We start from the raw sequence: 9,774 nt of genomic DNA, 5'->3' as shown, positions 1-9,774 counted from the left end.
TCTCACCAGATGGATCAGACTGAACAGGTTTCAAACCTCAAGGAGGCTCTTACCTTCTAAACAGGGACGGCTGTTTTCTAGTAAAATCACTGAAAGGCAAGGAGAAAACTCGAAAGAGGTTCCTCCTGGCGCTCACGTCCATGAACCTGAATACTCCCTCAGTCCTCAAAGAGAGACCTGGAGAAGGAGACTTGTTGGAGCAAAGCCACAGGGGTCTCTGAGGTTTCCCTGGCCCCTCGCCCCTGTCCTGCCTGGCTGATGTCAGCATCTCTCTGTGAGGTCACCACCTCCCCACTACCTTGGACCAATAGGTTGAGGTCCTGCAAAAGGCCTTTGTGATGTCACTGCCACACCCCTCCCTTGCTGTGCCAATGTCCTGCCCCTGGCCAGGCACTTTGGAGGTTTGAGCTACTCCATGTGGATCACCCCACTCATGGAGCGTTCGTTCTAGGCAGCAAGCCGGCTAGACAGGGAAACATCAGACGCTGCTCCCAATGCTGCACTCAGTTTTTCAGAAATTAGTCGACTTTATGGCCAGAAGAGACCCTTAGAGCATCTAATCTGACCCCCTGCGTATCACAGGCCTCCTGTATGACACAAGAACTACTTTTGGGGCAAACACATTCCAGAAAGGCATCTAGTCTTCATGAAATGACATCAGGAGATGGAGAATCCACCACTTTCCTTGGTAACTTGTTCCTGTGGTGAATCATCCTCGCTGTTGAATATTTGTGCCTTTGTTGTAATATGAATTTGTCTCTTTTCACCTTCCAGCCATTGGGTCTTGTTATGCCTTTCTCTGCTCGATTCAAGAGCCCTTTAATACCCAATCCTTTTTCTCCATTAAGGCACTTCAATGAAGTCACCTTTCAATCTTCTTTTGATCAGCTAATCAGGTTGAGCTCTTTCAATAGCTCCCTAGAAAGCATTTTTTCCAGTCCTCAGAACATTTGGTGGCTCTTTGCTGCCCCAGCTCCAATTTCACAATATCTTTTTCAAAAGAGGACACCAAAACTGGAGGCTATTCCAGTATCAGTCTCACTGATGCCGCGTCACCTCCTGTGATGTTATTGACATAATCTGTAAATGTATAGATCACTGTTGTGACCGCTGTTCTATATTTGCAGCCAATATTACAGAGAAGTGGTCGTGTAAGGGGTCTATGGAGAGGTTCTGATTGGCTGATTATAATGATGCTATCTCTAGATGTGTATCATTTTTTGTAGTTGACATTATGAATATTGGCTTTATGCTGCCTGTATTTCAAACTTGTGCTCTGCTTCAGGGAATGATCCCTTTGTTTAACTGATGAAAACATAAACTAGACACTTAGAGGCTTGGAACTGATTTCAGCTGATGGATAGGTGTGCTAGGTTTTTATGCATTTGGACAGCAAAATGTTGAGTTTTCACATTCATTTCAAGCATCCTCGTATGGTGGAGCTCCTGTACATAATGGAGAATGGAAATGAAAATGTTTTTCTTTAAGAGGGCACCTGGGTTTGAACAAAGAACCACTTGATCTGCAATCAAACACTCTACCCCTGAGCTATACCCCCATTACAACAGGAATATGGAATCGTGATCTCCAGGACTTTGAAGGACAGACCCTGCTTCATCGAGCTCCTTTGCCATTCCCAGACCACAGGTGGTTTTAAAAATGGGGTTTGATTAAACTTCTTAAATGTGGTCAACACCACAGCTTGCACCCCCACCGATATAGCTTCTCCCCATGACAGAGCTGCCACCTCCTGGGGAAGTGGACTGACTACACCAACAGGAAAACTCTCCCCCCTCAGCATGGAGCAGTGGTTCTCAAACTGTGGGTCAGGACTGCAAAGTGGGTCGTGACCCTGTTTTAATGGGGTCACCAGGGCTGGCATTACACTTGTTAAGTCCTGGGGCTGAAGCCAAAAGTCTGAGCCCCCACCCAGGGCTGAATCCCTCAGGCTTTGCCCTCCCCCCACTGGGGCTCAGTCTTTAGCACTCCCCCCCCCCGTGGGGGAGGCTTGGTGCTTGGTCCCTCTTTCCAGGGCTACATATTAAGTTATTTTGGCAGAAGGAGGTTGCAGTGAAAGGATGTTTGAGAAACCCTGACATAGAGCATCTCCATTACTGAGCTGCAGCAGCATAGACTCACTGTTTGAAATATTGACCTGTCCTTAGCCTCCGAATGTGTCTAGGCTTGGCTTCCTATGGCACTGTTGTGATCAGACCCTGGAAGTACAGCCATAGAGACACCACACACCAGCCTTGCCTAGCTGGCAAGGATCAAACCTTCACAGAAAGGCACCCATCGTTTTCTAGCCCAACTACCTAAGGCCTCAGCCACAACCACTTAATACAGGGGCCTTGCTACACTCTGGTTCTGTTCTCACTCAAGGGTCATTACAAATTGTTTGCTCAGACCAGCTTCCCCAGCACACTCACTGCTGTGCAGCTCTGTAAGTGTGGCCATGGCTGAACAGCCAGAGTTCCTGCCCATTTCCCTACTGGCTGGAGCATAATTAGAGTGTGTTTGTGGTTAATGATGTTGCTGTAGATTGTTCATTCCCTGCCTTGGCAATTCAGACAGTCCCTTTTCCTGTTGTATCGCCAGCACCTCTGTGAGTCCAATAACAGAGGCAGGTTTTCTCTGGGCACTGAGATTTTTGAGGGCGTTGGTGGCTCCTTTCTTTCCTCACTCTGGAGTAAACTCAGCTTTTTATTCCATCCTTGATGACTCATGGAATAACAGCAGCAACATGAACAGGAGAGTGAATATCTCACTGCCAGGGGGGAAGATGGACGCATTCCCTCTGTCTGACCAATGCCATTGCAGGAGAGAAGGTTTCAGTGGAATCAAATGCCCTGGCTCAGACAATAGACACAGGGAGGTTTTGCTGTTCATGGATCTGTGCAAAGGAAATTGTGTGTCTGTGTGAAAATGAGGAGGGATATGAAATGCCCACGTGGTGGTGCCTAAGGCAAAAGGGAACCCTAGAGGATTAGAACAGGATAAGTTCTCAAGCAACATGTTTCTTACTTTGCCCATCTGTTAGTTTTGATGATTATCGATGGAAAGATTTTGCCATTGGGTCGTGTGTTTACACAGAAATTGACATTTACCAGCAAATACGTAATTCTTCCAAGCCTGCCTCGTCTGCTGGTGGTGAGTTTAGAGGGACACACTCACTGTTCCCACCCCCCATGCCAGACCTGTGCTCTCCAGAATGTCAACTTTCCACAGAGCTGGGATCCTTCCCTCATCTCCCCCCAGACCACTGCCCCACCCCCACTTCTGGGGTCCCCTCCCAACACTGTCCAACTCCCCTGCTGGCAGGATCCCTTCCCATTTCTTTCATTTCCTGCCTCCCCTCTGAGCAAAAGCTCTGCACTGTTCCCACGCTCAGAATTGAACCCAGGCCACCTGGGTGAAAACCAGGAATCCAGATCACAAGACCATATGGGACTTGTATAGTCAATAGCACATTTACACATTCACACCCAATAATTCAAAGTAGCCATTCAAAAAACCTTCAAAAACAGACTTCAAAGAGAAATTGCAGAGTTACAATTGATTTGCAAACTTAACACCATTAATTTGAGCTTGAATATGGACTGGGAGTAGCTGGCTCACAACAAAAGGAATTTTCCCTCTCTTCTTATTGACACCTCCCCATCAATTATGGGGAGAGAACCACATCCACCCTGACTGAATTAGCCTTCAACACTGGTTCTCCCTTTGTACGGTAACTCTTGTCACATCATGTTCCAATCTATATTTATGCCTCTATCTGCAATTTTCACTCCATGCATCTGAAGAACTGGGCTTTTTACCCATGAACGCTTATGCCCAAATAAATCTGTTAGTCCTTAAGGTGCCACCGGACTCCTCATTGCTTTTAATTCTAAGCTGATCTTAACCCTTTCAGTACCCGTACAAACTCAGATGCTTCTCACCACAGGCTGGCTGGTGGCTTTTCAGCCAGGCTCTCCCCTTTCATCAGCGCTTCAGTTGCTTGGTGTGGGAGTGTCTGTAGACATAGGTGGCAGAGAGAGATAAAGCCTGGCAAATGTCTCTCCTTTTATCATGTCCTTTCTTCCCTCATGGCTTTGGCCCCTCCTCCCCCCTTCAGAGTCAGGTGAGCATCACTGCGTCTCTCCAAGCAACTCTGAGCAATTCCCCTGGGGTGTCCTCATGCAGGTGAGTCATTGCATTGTAGCTCTCTTGCTGGACAATGGCTGTCGATGGGTTGTTTGACACCCTGTCCAGGTGTTGGTTACTTTCCTTGCTGTTGCCCCTGGGAGCTAATATTTGGCTGACTCCCCCACCTTGCAGCACAGTGACAACCACACTGCACAATTCTCATAACTTCATATGCATGAATGGTCTACATCTATGGGTAGAGTAATGACTTTCAGCAGATCATATCCTTTCCCTGATACCTTACAAGTCATGCTCTATATGTAAGATCACGATGATATGAAAATGAGGATTATGGGGGTTACAGCCGCTCCCCCAAAGGTATAGAATGTCACACTGAGATTCTATGTTCATTTGTTCTGTAACAGCATTACAGAGATCCAATGACTGACTGACCAATGGCATTTCCAAGTGCTAAAAGAGCAAGCCATGTCGATCTCTCATTGGCCATCAGCGACTGAAGATGTGGTTTTTGAGCCGGAGCTTCAAGGCGAGGGTGGCTCTGTCCACTGCCTTCCGTTGCGCTGCTGGGCCCCAAGTCCCTGGTGGCCAATGTGTGACACTGGGAGAAGAGAGTGGGGTGGCAAGTGGCGGCAGGACTTTTGCCACCAGGGTCTAGCTGCCCAACTTCCTCCTGGTACTGCTGGCCCCCCGTCACCTTCAGGTAACCCAGGAACTGAGGCAGGAATAGGGCGAGGAAGCGAGTAAAGCCGAGCAAGGAAGGCAAAAGTGAATCTTGTCTTCATGGGCCGCTCGCAATGGGCCGCTCACAGTGACGTCCTTTTTCTGTGCCACAGCTGACAACAACATCCCAGACAGAAAAGCAGGAGGCCAAAAAGAAACCGAGCAGCTGCTGAAGTAGTTCAGTTGGGAGCGTGCTAGACTAACAGGCTCTTCTATCCCCCTTTGTGCACGGGTGGGATGTTTTCTGAAAGTGCAGCAGTGCCTTTAACTGCCACGAGTCCCTCATTTCAGGCTATGCAGCAGGAAAAGGCAGCATGGGCTTCTGCACCGAGTTGGCCCGCCTGACCTTTCATTCTTCTCTTGCTCTTTGTCAGCAAGGGGAAGAAAAAGAAGCTCTCCCTCAAGCTGGAGTCACAAGGGCGACGTAAGGACGACTTCCTGAGTCCCGGCTCCAGTCCTCTGCTCTGCCAGCTGACCTATTGAAGGGCTGTCACCACTTTCTCCAGGTTTGTCCATCGGTCTGTGCCAGGGTGAGCAACAGCCAAGCAGATGGAGTTTCTGTAGTGTAGTGGTTATCATGATTGCCTAACACGCAAAAGATCCCTGGTCCAAAACCAGGCAGAAACATGCTGGCTTCCTTTTCCCAGATCCCCTCGCTGTTCAGGAAGGCCTCCTCCTTCTCCTATTGGCCTGTCCCTGGGATAACTCCAACCCCCACATGAGAGAGGGTGCTGACAGCAGTGGAGAAAGCACCTTGGAGTTAGGCGTGTTACCTTTTGGAGACTTGTGGCTTGGCCTCCTCTGCCCTGGGAGGTTGGCCGGTGGAGGCCGGCTCTTCCTGCTGGCCTCCTCTGCGTGACTTGCCAAAGGAGAAAGTGAGGCAGGAATGGGGGAAAAGAGGAAAGTCGAGCTGAGGAAGGCAGGGCAGAAGCTAAGCGCCTCAGTGCGGCTCAGTGGGGTTAGTAGAGCATCATCATTCGTTCTGCAAAGCAGGAGGAGGTGCGGTTGGCTGCTGGGAGGCAGAATCCTGTGCCTGCCTCTTGGCTTCCCAGGGGTGGCTCCTTGCAGCCCAGGAGAAGCGGGGTTCTGGGGGGAAGGAAAAGCAGCAATGGTGAGGCTGAGTGGGCTCCTTTCTGGCCGACATGGTGGGCTGTGGGGGGGTTGGGAGTTGCCTGTAAGCCATAAGTGGACTTGGTGCAGTGAAAACCGCTGCTCCATTCTGGCTGACCTGGGGGAGCCATTAAGGACTTGGGAGTGGGGGCAGGGCGCTGGCTGTGAGCAAATGGGATCCAGGAAGCCCCAGCCTGCCCCTCCAGGGGCCCAGTCTTCTTCTTCTCTCCTGCCATGGGGAGCCCGGCCTAGAGCCTGCCCCGCATGTGCTGCAGCTCGAGCATTAAGCCTTCCTGTGTGGCCTGTGCTGGAGCTGACCCTGGACCCCTGTGGGGCACTGTTGGGGCAAATCCCGACTGCAAATAATTCTGGCCACAAGATCAACCCATTGGGTCGAATGGGGCAAGCTGGAGGCCTGGTGCCTTAGTCCGTGGGGCCAGCAGGTCAAGCCATTTTCCTGCATGTGGAGGAGGCAGCCGCTGTGGTTCGCCCTTCCTGCTCCCTGCGCTGCTGCACCCTAAAATCCCTGTCGGCCGGCAAGATGGGCTGGGAGCCTGGAGAGAGGAGGCAAAGGGGTGGCCCGAGCCCCCTTGGCCACTGCCCCTGCCCCAGGCAGCCCACAGAGACCTGATGCCTCCCCAAGCGACACACGGAGATGTGCCAGCAGCGCTAAGGCGGCTCCCTGCCCACTCTGCCCCCTCCCTCCCTGCCACACTGCTCCTGGAAGTGGCCGGCATATCCCTGCAGCCCTGAGTGCAAACTCCACAGCTGACCCGCCCCCGTATCCCACTGCCTAGGAGCCACTGCCGGAGGGGAGTGTGTGCCAGTCACTTTGGGAGCTGTGCTGCCCGAGGTAAGCACCTCCACCCCCGACCACCTCCTGCACCCCTACCCCTGCCCCAGCACAGAGGCGCTCTGTGTCTTGAACAAGCACTTTCAAGGATTGGCCAAGAACGTCTGCTCTGTTTCTGTGAAAGAGACACAAAAAAGGGAGCCCAACGGACAAGTTGAGTTCGCAAGCACAAACTGGCAGGGCCAAGCCTGGATCTCTCAGTTACTCAGAAGGCTCTTCAGCCAGATCTTCCCAAAGGCCAGTCTCTAGAGGCTTTTGTGACAGGATGTACTTCAAAAGAGCTCCCGGTAGATCACATAGTCATCATTCATATATGGCTGTGATATGTCTTACAAACCATTCCATGTAAGTTATCATATGAAAAGTCATGATCTGCTGAAATCGGTTATTCTGTCCAAATATGTATAGCATGAGGGTGTGTGAAGTTATGCATTTTGCTGTCTGGTTGTCACTGAAATAGGTTATAATTTTGCTAGTGACCCCTGCCGAAGAGGGTGTTCAACAGCCATGCATCAGCAGAGGAATTGTAATTAAGGGATTTCCAATTCAGTGACAGATGCCCAAACACAACACTGTGGGGACCGCTCAAGTCTATGACTCAGTTGCACAAGACCACACCAGGAGGATTCCCCAACCTAGTGACTCAGCAGAGCCCACCCGGACACTTCTGGGCAAGTGTCTTCTAGACCCTTGAACTAAGGATATAAAATAGGAGACTGTGGCATCATGTTTTTGCCTTTCTCCTCCCCCACCTATGCTGGAAGCAGCAGGAATCCTAAGAAAATGAAGGTCATCTGAGGACAGTAATCCAGGTTTTAGGGGGAATTCTATGTATTAAGGAGGGTAACATCCAGTAGGATGAGAAAATTGCTTGACCTAACTACTGCCTAGTATAATAAGGTGTAAAGTTTAGATTTTGCTGTGGTCGTACAGTGCTTAGTGCTCTGCGTTCTGGCCTCAAGAGCCATGGATGCAAGTTGAGTTACGGTGACCTTTTTCTTGTCTCCACATTTCTTATGTGCCTCCTTCTGACACTTGTCAGAAAAAACAACTGGTTTCTTTTGGAAGCATTTGCATTGCAAGGCAGGGCTGCCCGGGGGGGCAAGAGGGGCAATTTCCCCCAGGCCCCGAGCCCCACAGGGGCCCCCACGAGAGTTTTTCGGGCCCCTGGAGCGGGGTCCCTCACTCGCTCTGGGGGGCCCGGCAAACTCTTGCGCGGCCGGGCGCAGGAGCTTCTTCGCTCCCGGTCTTCGCCGGCGGGCGGGTCCTTCCGCTCCCGGGTGGAAGGACCCCCCCCGCGCTGGCGAATTACCGCCAAAGACGGAGCGGGACCCGCCGCCGAAGTTCAGCTCGGTCTTCGGCAGTAATTCGGCGGCGGGGGGCCCTTCCCTTCTGGGACCCGCCGCCGAAGTGCCCTGAAGACCCGCGGCGGGGGCCCCCCTCCACCGAATTACCGCTGAAGACCGGGCTGCGCTTCGGCGGCGGGTCCCCCTCCGTCTTCGGCAGTAATTCGGCGTCGGGGGGGGGCCCACCGCGGGTCTTCGGGGCACTTCAGCGGCGGGTCCCGGAATGGAAGGGCCCCCCGCCACCAAAGACCCCAGGCCCCCAGAATCCTCTGGGCGGCCCTGTTGCAAGGCAGAGGCAGTTCTCTCTGTTTCCGCAAAAGATTCACCAAAAGGTGGGAAGAGCAGACACATTTGTTAAGGCACCACTGGGAGCTGCAACCCTAACTCCACTTTACCTGGCAGGTGAGTCACCCAGCTTAGCCACGGTGCGACTCTCTGGGACTTTTCTCCCAACCGCTCCATTTTTCATCAATGACAATCAAAAGGAAGGTGACATGACATCTGTGTGTGAACATCTCCAGGGAATCACAAGGATGTGTGGCGCAGGATCTCATGTTGCAGCAATTGCAGTCGAAGCAACCGCCATGCCAATGTCAGTCATAGCAGCGTTTTCATCAGCTCCAGGTTTGTGATTTGATTGTTTCCAATGCTTCTCTCCAAAGAAGCCCTTTCCTTAGCAAGCAATGACTTGGATACCAAGGGAGGCCTCTTCTGTTTCCTAGGAAGACACAGGAAAATGTGAGTAGAGGAGACAAAAGCCATACACCAAGGCACCACTGGGAGTTGAACCCAGGATCTCCTGTTTACTAGACAGGTGCTTTAGCCAGCTAAGCCATGGTGCTTGCCTGAAAAAAAGTATTTGCAACTGTTTCATTTGATGGTTCAAGTCAACACCTGCAAATTCTAAAGTACAGACGTTCCCCATTTCCCTCAAGACTTGCAGACCTTGAGGTGTCTGGCTCTCTGTGCACAGAAAGCCACAGCTGAGTAGACAGAGGGCTTCTAACATGTGCCTCTCCCACCAGTCACTGTGATCATATAATGGTTAGTGATCTGTGTTTCAGTCGCAGCAACCTCAGCTCAGTTCTGAGTCATGGTAACCTTTCCTTCAGCTCCAGACTTCTCATTTGCCACTTTCCATGTGTGGTGGGCTGTCTGCCCCAAACAAGCAGGAAAAAGATTAAGGCAGCCTTGAAGAGGCTGTGCAGAACCCAGCCTATCAAGAAAGGGCTTATTGGGAGAGCCAATCAGGAGAAGGCTTGCTGGAGCAGCCCATATATAAAGAGCTGCTCAGCACAGCAAGAGTTAGTCACTCCTTGGAGTTTGAGGAGGGAGGATTGGCTGCCAGGAAGGAAGGAAGGAGCTGGGAGGGCACCATGATCAGAGTAGTGCTGGGGTAAAGGGTGCATGAGTGACCTCCTGGCTGACTACTGCCAGACTAAGGCCCTGATACAAAGGTGGAGGAAGGTTCTAGGTCTGTTGGGAAATGGTCCAGGGAAACAGATGGCAGGGTTGGAGGTTCACACCTTTTGCCTCAGTAGCCACTGACACAGGTGGCTACACTCTGGACTGCAGCCGGCCACTGAGGCAAGTGTC

The 9,774-nt window shown here is 51.5% G+C and overlaps 1 non-coding gene across 1 annotated transcript; it reads right to left on the bottom strand.

Moving 5' to 3' along the window:
- Positions 1-8,946: 8,946 nt before the first annotated feature.
- On the bottom strand, positions 8,947-9,020 carry TRNAT-AGU. Its single transcript has one exon. It is a non-coding gene; the product is annotated as a tRNA-Thr (tRNA).
- Between the last annotated feature and the right edge of the window lie 754 nt (positions 9,021-9,774).

Source organism: Mauremys mutica, unplaced genomic scaffold (assembly GCF_020497125.1).
Source record: "Mauremys mutica isolate MM-2020 ecotype Southern unplaced genomic scaffold, ASM2049712v1 000668F_np12_subseq_1:102767_obj, whole genome shotgun sequence".
Classification (NCBI taxonomy): domain Eukaryota; kingdom Metazoa; phylum Chordata; order Testudines; family Geoemydidae; genus Mauremys; species Mauremys mutica.
The sequence above is the reverse complement of the archived record's forward strand: the minus strand, read 5'-3'. Positions and strand labels throughout refer to the sequence as shown.